The 12,545-nt window shown below is 38.6% G+C and overlaps 1 long non-coding RNA gene across 1 annotated transcript in view; it reads right to left on the reverse strand.

Moving 5' to 3' along the window:
- Positions 1-563: 563 nt before the first annotated feature.
- LOC123591685 overlaps positions 564-12,545 on the reverse strand; it is a 40,091-nt gene continuing 28,109 nt past the window's right edge. Inside the window, exons 2-3 of the long non-coding RNA XR_006709460.1 lie at positions 8,231-8,327; positions 564-994 (exon numbers count right to left, since the gene is read on the reverse strand). This is a non-coding gene — a long non-coding RNA (uncharacterized LOC123591685). The remainder of the gene's footprint in view (positions 995-8,230; positions 8,328-12,545) is intronic.

The raw sequence follows: 12,545 nt of genomic DNA on the forward strand, positions 1-12,545 counted from the left end.
AAATAAACCTAGAGGTTGGAATAAAATGGAAAATGAATAAACATTTAAGATAAAACTTGGTTCTTCAAAATAATGAGTAAATTGAGTAAATTACTCATAGGATTTATTTAAAAACTCATTTTAAATGGTAAGAAAAGAGAGAAAATATTAGTTAAGATCAGGAATGCAAAAGATTATTTGAGGACATGTTTTAAATTATTTTTATATTATCATTCCCAGTTTATATTAATAAATTTAGTATCAAATTAAATGATTAATTTAGAAATTTATACAAACCAAATAAGCACAAGAAACAAGGAACATAAACTGACTATTAAGAGAAGAAGAAAGTTGACAGATGTTCCTGAATATTGTAAAACTGTGAAATCCCAAATTCCCCAAATTTTCAAATGTATGTTCTTTGGAAAATACACTTCTCTAAAATATGTTACCTGATAGATTTTTTGAAGTAATACATATAGCTTTGAAAATAAAATATAGTTTTAAATTCAAACATATGAACACTATCAAATTATAAAAGAAACAAAATATTAGACTGCAAAGCTAAAACAAGAGAAGTTTAATTTCTCACAGTTCTAGAGGCTGGAAGTCTGAGATCAGGGCACCAGCTTGGTCAAGTTCTGGGAGAACCCTCTTCCTGGCTTGCAGATGGTGCTTTCTTGTTGTGTCTTCACATAGTGGGGACAGAGCTTTGGTGTCTCTTCCTATTCGTATCAGAGTGCCAGCCCAGACAGATTAGAACCCCCCCCCCCCCTTATGATTTCATTTAACCTTTATCGATTCCTCACAGGCCCTATCTCCAAACACAGTCACACTGAGGGTTAGGACTTCAACATATGAATTTTGGGTAGGCATAATTCAGTTCCTAGTAAGGGATTCTCTGTAACATGCCTGACCAATACTCCTCAAAAATAAGTCTGAGAAGCTATTACAGTCAAAGAGGAGCCTAAGGAGACATGATGACTGGATGTAATCTGGTATCCTGGATGGCACCCTGGAACAGAAAAAGGGACATTAGGGAACCTTTTGAGAAATCTAAAATAAGCACAGATTTTAGTTAATAAGGATGGATCAATACTGGTTCATTAATTATAACAAATGTACCCCACTAATGTAATGTTTTAGTAATAAGAGAAACTGGATAGGGGTATATGGCAATTTTGTACTTTCTTTCGTAATTTTTGTACATCTAAAACTGTTCTAGCAAATAAGCCATGTTATAAAAAGCTATGTAATTCGACTAAAAAGAAAACATAATTACACTGAAATTTCAGAAGAATTTATAAACTATTTGAAGAGAATGAAAGACAGATCAGAAGCACTAGAACAAGAAAGAATGGCATCACGCTAATCACTAAATATAACTGGCAGTTGGTATAGAGAAGAACTGAATTACTGACAAATGTACCACATATTACAATAAAAACTTCAAGATTTATCAAAAAGTAAAGCACCAAAAAACAAAAAGGACACCAGAAACTTATCCAAACTTTAAGTGTTCTTCTTTAGGAGACCTTGATGTTCTACAACCATTTATATGTTCCCTTGGCCTAATTTCCTAATTCTACTTCTATTTTGACATCATCATATTGTGTGTATTCCTCTGTAAACTTTTTTCTACAAACTTTTGGAACCAGATAGGAGATTTATAATGAGAAAATAAATTCCTAACTATTGAAGAAACCCAAGGATATTATTGTAGATAAGATAGAAGATTCTGATGTAGTCCTCCCTTTTTTCTTAACCTATTCCAAGCTTTTTTTTCCCCTGACAAACCACACAATAGCCCACACAGAGATAAGAACTAGATACAGTACAATTCATCTCAGGCTGGCCCAGACTGCTCCCAATTTGATACATCTCTGAACCCTCAACAACAGAGTGACAAAATGATAGATAAAATTTGTTTCAGAATATATCTGGTATGTACAAGAAAAAACAAAGTAATTTAAAATAATACAAGAATTATACACGTGCTAAATAAATTTATATAAGTGGGTCACACCAGCATTAAAAGCCAATTCAATATGGAGACGAGAAGAAAGTATATATACTCACAAGAAAATAAAAATAAAGAGAAAACTAATCAGCTTGTGACAAAATTGAGACTATGGATTTGCTCAAAATCGAGTGTCTAGATTCTAAAACAGTATTTAGGAACCATTTTATACCTATTTAAATATAATAAATCAATAATCATAGCAAAACACAATGGGGGTTGGTAGGCTTGAGAAAGCCACAATCATAGAGAGCTACCAGCATTGTAAATTGCTTTAGTCCTTTGGAGAATGGTCTGGCAGAGTTGAAGAAAAAAAAGAAAAGAAAAAGCTTTAACACTGTTTCTCCATTTTGAGGTGGTCATTCCGTTTCTGGGACTACCTGTGGCATTGATGTTCAGATCAGGCTCTAAGGAGTCCTACAAGGAAAAGAGTGCAGGTAAGGTCAGAGTTTGGAGTTTTTCCTTTGCACTGCAAAGGGTTCAGAAGAAACTAAAATTTAGTTGAAGCTAGTGCTCTATGGAGGTATTCCTAAAGAGAAAAATGTGAATTATATGATGACATTAAAAATAGCTCAGGGTCCCCGTGTGGCTCAGTTGGTTAAGTGTGGGACTCTTGGTTTCAGCTTAGGTCATAAACTCTCAGTTTACGAGATGGAGCCCCATATTGCGGTCTGCACTGGCAGTGTGGGGCCTGCTTGGGATTCTGTCTCCCTCTCTCTGCCCCTCCCCCACTCACTTGTGTGTGTGTGTGTGTGTGTGTGTGTGTGTGTGTGCGCGCGCGCACGCGCGCGCGCACGCGCTCTCTCTCTCTCTCTCAAAATAAATAAATAAACATTTAAAAAGTTTAAAAAATAGCTCAGTTTAAAATAGGAGAAAATAAGACACAACTCCAAAAAGCAAAAGAAGGGGGGCAGTAAACAGAAATAGCATCTCAAAGAAGCACCATGTAAAGGCAAGGATGAGGTTTACTTAGGTACAAGGAAAAGCAGAATACAAAACAATTGAATGCATGATACAATGACATAAAAATGTATTTATGTATGTACAGTGACAACAATTGGAAGATACTTTAGAGAAATAAAGCTTAATGTTCCTTTGTCCCTTTTTTTTTCCATAAAAAGGATTAAGGGCAAATTTTAAGAAAATATTCTTTACATACATAGGAGAATTGGGGCTATTTGGACCAACTTTTCTTATATGAGTGATCCAATTAAAAGTATCTATTTATGAACAAGGGCAATATACTAGTTTCTGTAAATTTGTATAAAATTAATTAAAGGCCTCTGAGCATGTTGACAGAATTAGGTGGCATTGTAAGGCCAGGTTCCCTAGGCATTCCCAAGCATATGCTTGTGTATTCAGATGCATAAACTACAAAACAATGAATCTTTTCCATGTGGCAGTGTTTTAGCATTTCAAAGTCAAAAGCAAAGAAACACACAGATGTATATGCAGCTGGAGAACAGACTTTTTTCCTCCCCATTCCGGTAATGACATTTTAATTCTCAGTTTTTTGTCTGGATTGGGTTGTGGATTCTGGCATTGTCTTGATGAACTATGATGTTAAGGTCTCCAGAAGGGTATACATGGTGACAAATTAATCTGACATTTGAAAATGATGAAATACAGTGGGGGAAAACTCTCCAGATAAAATAGTGAAAGTTCTGGTAAGATAACAGAATAATGGTGATAGAGGATAGGGTTAAGAGGGCTTTTTTTTTTTTTTTAATGAAAACGTCTAAAAGCTGGAGAGGCCAAAATGATTTGGCAAGTACCCATGTTAGGAGACAAATCTAGGTTCCCTCATAGCAACTGAGGTATCATCTGAGGACTTCATTCCCAGATTCAGGACAGTACCCTGCTGGAGAGGAAAGAATCAAGTGAGAGCTGCTGAGACAGACTATGTACTCTTGGTGAAGAAGGGAGAGAGAAATATTCATTCATTCACTTATTTTCTAGCTCTATGATTTATGGCTAATTACTTCAACGTGCCTTGGCTTCCTTATTTGTGAATGGACACAATGAATGCACCTGTCTCATGGAGTTGTGAGGATGAAATGAAATTGTACATGCTGGTTAGAACAGAGTATGTTCTAATGAATGTTAGCTGTTATTATTGGCAGAAATGGGGATTGTGGGACTGCTGAAGACTGGAAAATTCCATCATAAAACTGAGAGCTCTCCAAATAATCTGGGTTACAGAAAATCTTGCAGCCTGCTGAGTGGGTGCTACATTTCTACTTATTAGGGCATGAGAGAGATTTGTGGAACACACCAGAAATCTTTACCCAAATTGCTGAAGTCATGTTCACTGAGATGCAGAGGCTGGCTACAGGCTTATTTCACTTCGTGTAGCATTTAAACATTTTCTTTGATGTGTTTTATGAGGATCCTGGTTTGGTTTTGTTTCTGACTCCAGTGACTTGAAGTAAAAATTAGCACAAAGCACAAGGCTCGTCATTAGATCTAGATGGTGCCGTTTTCCTAAAGTGGGGAAAGAGGGATGTAGGAGATGAGGAAAAGAAGATTGCTGTCATTTCTTCCTTGACTTTGGGTAGAAAGCAAAGCAACATAGAGAAATAAGCATCCAAAGATAAAGAAATCTTACATGAAAAAGAAATTAAAATAGGAAGTAGGTTTTTTGGCGTATTTTTTTTTTTTTTTTTGGCTGGCATTTAAAATTTTACCTCCAAGTTTCTGCCCACATTCTAATCTTGGACTGTGAATTTGACAGTCGGGAAATTCACAGCCAGCCCAGTGCTCAATGCCTAGGCTGGGCATAGTAGAACAATTCTCAGATAACTGGATTCTCATTAGCATTTATTTATTCTCGTGGTGACCTTTATCCAGAGTCGTTTACCTGGCAGTGTTGAGTCTATTGATTTTCCTCCCCTAATTTCCATTTTTCCTCTTCCCATGTGCTATATTCCAGTGACTGTTCAGAAATTATCGTTCCTCTTATATACACTGAAATGTTCTACCCAGGTGCTTAAAAAAATTTTTTTTTTCACTGCCAGGAATATCCAGGCCTTCTGCCTCATCTTGTAATATCCAGATATAAACAGTTACACAGATGTCACTTCCTCCATGGAGCTTTTCACATACTACCCCCTGGTCCTCCCCCGGCTGAAAGGAATAACTGCTGTCCTCAGAACTCCCTAGGACAATTGAACCCTAGGTATAGTTCTATGGTGTTAACCTCTTTCTTAGGTGTCTTAAATTTTATGTTTGTCTACTCTCCTTCATTACACGCTTAAGTAATCTGAGGGGAAGTGTCATGCCTTATTTAACAATATTCCGTGAATGAATAAATCTTAACTTAAGCAGTATCTAAATTACACTTACTGTATAAGGTAGTGTGCGTGGTATCATTGTTATAAATGCTAAGGCCCCTTTTGAATCCCAGATGTTTACATTGTATACAAATGTCAAGAGCTACAGAATAACAGAGATTTTATGATTGAGGGTAATGCACCCCTTACAGATTTTGTTAAGGTAAATAATAGGGACAAAATAATATTATATTTCAATTTAGATTTTCCATTTATAGTTTTTCTTTATTCCGAAAAAGACTGGGAGGTTGTAGCATGCTTCCTATTTCTGTCATTAATTTGTAATTGATAATAAGAGCTAACTCTATTCAGTACAGGAAATCCAGTCACTTCTCTCCAACTCCGCTTGTCTGGGCCACCACCATCTCAATGGAACACTGCAGGCACCTCTTACTGATCTCCCAGCTTCCACCATTGCCCCGCTATGCTCCGTTCTTAGCATGGCAGCTAGAATGACTTTTGTCTCGGTGAATCAGACCATGTCACACTAAGGTCCCTGCAATGGCTCTTGGGTTCACTCTATGTAAAGCCAAAGTCCTGCTCAAGTTTTCAAGGCTCTTCATGATCTCACTGGTCCTGCTTCCTCTTTGAGCTCATCTCCTGCTTTTCTCCCTTCACGGCTCAACCCACACCTGCTTTGCCTAATTTGTGATGCATGTGCCTACTTACACACTTGGAGCGGGCTGTTCCTCTGCCTTCAAATGCTTTTCTCCAAATATATGAAAGGTTTACCTCTCGACTCCTTCAGATCTTTGCTCAAAAGTCTTGAGGACTCATGGGGCCTTTCTTGACTAACTTATTTAAAATTGCAGGTGCTACCCCTCCTGCAGTCTGGAGCCCCCCTCCCTGTATTAGTTTATTATTTTTATTTAATTTTAGTATTTATTTATTTATTTATTTATTTATTTATTTATTTATGTTTGAGACAGAGACAGAGCGTGCGCAGGGGAGGGACAGAGAAAGAGAGGAAGACACAGAATCCGAAGCAGGCTCCAGGCTGCTAGCTGTCAGCACAGAGCCCGACTCAGGGCTCGAACTCACAGATGGTGAGATCGTGACCTGAGCCGAAGTCAGACGCCCAACCGACTGGGCCACCCAGGCACCCCTGTATTATTTTATTCCATAGCACGTGTCACCTGTCACTTTTTCATGCACTATATACTTTATTTAGTAGTATTTTATTGTTTCTTGTCTGTATCTCTCCCCTAATTCTAGTAAGCTCTTCAAGGGCAAGGGATCTTTTATATTCACTGATGTATCCCAAATGTCTACAACTGTGCCCGATATATAGTAGATCCTCTACATTGTGTTCAGTGAACAGAAGAGTACTTATTGTGTGCCAGGCACTGCTAATCACTGTAACCTCCCATTTTAATTTGAGAGGGCTGAAGTTCATGGGGTTGAAGTGCCCAAGGTCACATAATTAGCCAGGGGGACTTAACTAAGATGTGAATCAAGGTGTTGTAACCTGAGGTTCTGTCCTGTCACCTTTCATATCTGGGCTGGCCCTCAACCTCTTGCATGTTTATTTTAGTCAACATTATATTCTTTACTTTTAAGAGTCAAAAAGCCCTACAAAATGAGTGATGAAAAACTATTTCCTTTTCCCTCATCCTCCAATTCCATTTCCCTAGAAGAAAACACTTCAGCTGGTTTTTGGTTTTGGTATTTCCTCCCATATTTCCAAATAAAATGCTACCATTTCTATTCCTTGATTTCTGTTCTCCAGTTTTGGACATTATCTATTGGCTTTCCACACTGAAAAGTGAGTATTTCAGCCCTCTTCCCTCCACTCTCTGCACAGAAACACACTCAGAGACATACACACACACACACACACACACACACACACACACAGCCTACTTGCATCCTTTTTTCCTATCCCCCTGACCTCCAAATATACTTTTGGCTATGTCAATAGAAAGGTTTGTATTGTTATTATCTCTGTACTTTATTAATAAATGCATGATGCACATGTGCCTTTTTTTCCCCCTTCACTGCATACCTTTCTGTATTCGCTGGAGTTGTCTTGTTTTAAATTTGCTTATTTATTATTGTACTTACCACTATTGATGCCTAAGGCCTTCACCATGTTCCCCAAATTTTTTGAGTCCTTGAATATCTGAAAATACCTGCATTTTGCTGACACTTGAATGATGGGTCGGCTGTTTATAGAAATTTCAGGTGGACATAATTTTCCATCAGAGTTTTGAAGGCATTATTCCATTAATTTCTAGTTTTCAGTTGCTTTTGTGTCATTTGAGGCTATTTTGCTTTCTGATTCCTCCATTTACGACTTTTTCTCTCTCTCTCTCTCTGGAGCAGTGCTTACTCTTCCCTCTATACCCAAGGCTCTGAAATTTCCCAGTGATGTGCCTGGGTGTGGCTTTATTTTCATCCATCATGCTGAACAGTCACATTCATGGTCTTCAGTTCCAGGACATTCTTTTGGGTTTTTAAATGGATTTCCTCCTATTTTCTCTGTCCTTTTTTTTTTTCCAGAAAAATATGTATTTAGATTTTCAGAACCAGTACTCCCATTTTTTATCTTTTTCCCTTGTATTTTCTATCCTCTTTTTTTTTTTCCATTTTGCTCTGCTTTCTAAAAGATTTCATCAACCTTATCTTCTAATCTTTCTATTGAGCTTTTAATTTCCACTCTGGCCAGAATACATATTCTTCTACTTACCTGGGAAGGAAGGTTAAAACATTTTTTTTTTTTTTAAAGAAAAAGTGGATGGTTGGCTTCCTGAAGGAAGGGCAAGGGCTCAGATTTTAGCTCTAAGGAGGACATGTAGTAAGTATATGATAAAACATAAGGAGGGAGCTGCTGACAAGAGCAGGGCCAAGGCAAAATTAATATAACTGGAACTATAAGCCAGTCTAGGAATAAGCTTACCTAGGAGGCATATCTTTTTGAGATACTCAGCTGGACCTCCCTCAGTTTCTTCTGATTAATTATTATATTGGATCCACATTCTGGGGAAGGGTTCAACCTGGAAATAGAGTTAAGTGGCCTTCACTTTGAGCAGAGAAAGTTGCAGGAAGCTGGGAGCCTGGTGGATTATTATAGAATGTTAAATTTCTCTAACATGGACATAACCACTTCAGAATGCTCTTCCCACCCCCCATCCCCCACCCCCACTGCTGCCATGTTTTAGAGGCACTAGTGGGGCTGTTAGTAAATATCTGTAATATATTTTTCCCAGTTGCTTCAAGTTTTGTCCCCCACCCATCCCATATTTCTAGGAGAATAGAGCAGCTCACTAAAATGATGGAATTCAGCTGCCAATAAAATGGAACAGGTCTGTAGACCCCAAGAAAGTCACTGGTAAATATTTACATGTGGAACTGAATCTTCTAAGTGTCATGTGCCCTTGATCTTTGTGGAATGCTACAACTTTTTGCTAACAGTTTAGCGTGTTGTGGAGATGTGAAAGCAGGCAGATGTTTAATTCCTAAGAAGGGGCCTTGCTGCTGGGCCTCTTGCCAGTTATGGTTGATGGGTTGTGTCTCAGCCCTGATTTCAGTCCCATGGCTCACTTTTTTTTTGTTTGTTTTGTTTTGTTTTTTCTTTAAAGCCCTAGAGATTTTAAATTGGTTCTTTTCCTCCCAGGACTGGCTGCTGAGTAAGATGGTATCTTCCCATCTCTCCACTTGTTACCAAAAATAAGCACGCACGCTCTTTCTATTTAAGGGGTTTTTCAGTTGATCTCTTCTTGTCTTGGGGATCGACCTACGAAGCCAGTTGGTAATAAACTCAGTGGCTCATTTATAGTTATAAGATTAATAAGCACCATGTGGATTCATGTTTGTTAAGTAAATAAAAGCACTTATAAAATTCATAATTGTTGTGGTATCTAAGGATTTTCCCTAGAGGCTCAATACCAGTTGTCTCTCTCATATTTCCTTAATATCTCCTTGACTTGAGCCCCTAAAAAATGGATTGTTTCCCCAGTTTCTATCTTCTTGTCCTTTTAGTTTTGCTGGTAACACTTTCTCTAGGACAATGCTTCTTAAATTTGAGCATGTAAAAAAATCATCTGAAGAGCTGGTAGAATCATGGCTTCCTGCCCGACTGCCCCCCTCCCCCACCAGCAAGCCAGATTTAGAAGATCTGGGATGATACTGATGCCGTTGGCCCCAGGTCCACACTTAAAAACATTTTTTTAATGTTTATTAATTTTTGAGAGGGCGGTGGGGGGGAGGAGCAGAGAGAGAGGGAAACACAGAATCCAAAGCAGGTTCAGGCTCTGAGCTGTCAACACAGAGCCCAATGAAGGGCTCGAATTCACAAATAGGGAGATCATGATCCGAGCCGAAGTGGGGCACTTAACCGACTCAGCCACCCAGGCCCTCCACCTTTAAGGTCCACACTTTTGATTGTATTCGTCTGAACTGTTAAAAATCTTGGTTCTAATGTTGGATAGACTTGGGCTCCTTCACCAATTTTCTAAGCTACTGTTTGGGTCCAATCTTCCCAAAGTCCTTGTGGCCCCAGTGAAACCTATTTGTGGTACAATCTTCTTTCCAACAGTACAGCCAGAACTTTGATTCCCTTAATGAAGGGAAAGGAAGAAAACAATTTGTTATGGAGAATATAATCTATACAGGCACTGAGCTAGGTAGAATCATGTATTTACTTCACTGAATGTTTGCAACAACATAATGGCATTAGGACATCTGGTCTCATTTCATAGAGAGGTTCAATAACTTATCCAGTGTCATCAAGCTAGTCATCAGGGAACCAAAGTTTAAACTAATCTCTGTACTTATCACCACCAAGGTACTACCCTACTGCTCCAATACCACTTGCTTTGGGATGAAACTCCCTAAAAGATTCTTTTTTTTTTTTTTTTTAATTTTTTTTTTTTCCAACGTTTATTTATTTTTGGGACAGAGAGAGACAGAGCATGAACGGGGGAGGGGCAGAGAGAGAGGGAGACACAGAATCGGAAACAGGCTCCAGGCTCTGAGCCATCAGCCCAGAGCCCGATGCAGGGCTGGAACTCACGGGCCGCGAGATCGTGACCTGGCTGAAGTCGGACGCTTAACCGACTGCGCCACCCAGGCGCCCCAAAAGATTCTTATTCAACTCAGAGGAACATCTACAAGGAGATGAATAGCTGATAGGCCCTCTAACTATTGAAAGACTAACCTCTTGTTCAGACAAAGAGCTTTATCATCCTCCTAAGAGTATCTGTGACTTACTCAGTTGTCCTTCCCCCCATGCAAATGCTCCATAGAATTATAGATGAGCAAGGCCAAACAGCTCATTAAAAACAACAACAACAACAACAACAACAACAACAACAAAGAAACATAGTTCTAGATAATTTCTACCAACAGAAGAAAGTGATTTTCTAATAGACCTGCAAGAGAAATTAGGTTAAATCTAAGAAAAATCTAGAAATGGGTCTAATGAAATGTAGTATATTTTACTTTTTCCTAGTAATTTTGTCTTTATTTCTTTTATGTTAGATTCCTATTGTTATTTTGGTATGAGAAAGTAATATTCAAATAAGCATAAGAGATTATTACAACCTTTTAAGGTTGGCATGAATCTTGGTTCATTTTGGGCTTGTCTGGGTCCTGACACAGGAAGCAGTGGTCTGCCAGTGTCCAGGAATTGAGTGTGGGGCAGTAAGGTGGCCTTCTGTTTCCCAGCTTCTATAGCTGCCAGGTGGATAGATAATAGTCCTCACAATATTCTCTATTTCTATTATTGCAAGGGCCCTGAAAAAGATGCTATTTGATCCTTGTTTCCTATCCCTTCAAAATCTTCTCCTTGTCCTTGAGCCAAGTGTAAATGTCAGAAGACATCATCATAAATTATTGCCACATCATGGAGTAGGAGAAGGCCCTGTTCTGGGAGCCTGAGGACTGGGGGTTTCTGGTCCTATTTTTGTCATATATTTTGCTAAGGAACTTGGGCAAGTCACTTCTCTTCACTAGATCTTACTTTTGTTAGCTAGAAGGCAAAGGAGTTGTGCTAAAACTATTTCTAAGATTTAAAGTTCCATGAAACCAAAATTGCTATAGAGAAATTTAAATTTCATTTTCAATAAGCTATTCATTCAAATTGTGACAACTTTCAGGTAAGTGCCTAAAAGAACTTTTCTTAGACTATTGGCAGCTCATCAACATCAACATCTACTTAAAAAAAAAGCTTTTAAAGTAGTTAGCTGAGGTGTTCTGGCATGTCCATTAATTATTAAGTATTTAAGCAGAATAATGGAATGATGGACAAATTGATTCTTATATTTCTCACTTGGAAAGCATTGCTTTTAGGATGTGAAAACTTTGCCATTTGCCAGTGGTGAGAAAAAATGTCAAGCAATTTCTTAAAATCAAAATCTAAAGTGTCAGGGAGTCAGACCACAGGACAACTCAGTAACTCAGCTGGGCCTTCAGGCACCACTTCTTGAAGAGAATCTGAAGATTAAGGCAAAAGGAGCTCTGAATTTGGGGTAGAAAAGGTTGGGAAAAGGAAAAAGAAACAACCACAGGTATGACTTCTAACTTTCGATAAGATCAGATAAGCTCTTAAGACTTTTCCTTTTTCTAAGTCATTCCAAATGTGGACAGTATTAATGACTGTTATTTGGAGAGGTGTTTCCAGAGCCTACTTGAATATGGTGGCCGGATGGGGGTACCCTTGATGCTGGGGACCAGACAGTGTTGCTGTGAACTTCCCAACATTCTGCTCTGTAACCTACGTCTTCATGGGGTACAAAGTGGTCCAATCCACAGGGAGAACCCACTAGTATCTAGGGTCAGTTTAATGGCTGAAAAAAGGGTTAGGTGCTGTCTAGTGTGAGTATCTATATATTTCACAGTGTCTCATGTAGATGCAGGTAACTGCCCCAAGATCAAGGAAGAGCTTCTTGAGGAGCCTGCCTGGTATCCATCAGAGACCCTATCTTGGTTCTAACTTAACATCTCTGGGAGAAGACTGAGGTTTGGATTAGAAACAATGGAGACTTGGCAGAGTCCAGGAGTGTGTTGGTCAAGAATGGAAGAATGTGCTCTGGTGTTAGACTTTGTATGAGGTACAAGAGGCAGGGTTTTTGATCCGTGGACATTCTAAGAGGAGCCCTTGACGTTATTTTAAGAAAGGCCAGAAATTCAAAGCCAAGTTAGTGAACAGATGGGAAGTACAACTCCAAGTCAGTGGGATGAAAACAGAGAAGGAAACAGAAATTACTCCAATA

Source organism: Leopardus geoffroyi, chromosome B1, assembly GCF_018350155.1.
Source record: "Leopardus geoffroyi isolate Oge1 chromosome B1, O.geoffroyi_Oge1_pat1.0, whole genome shotgun sequence".
NCBI lineage: Eukaryota > Metazoa > Chordata > Mammalia > Carnivora > Felidae > Leopardus > Leopardus geoffroyi.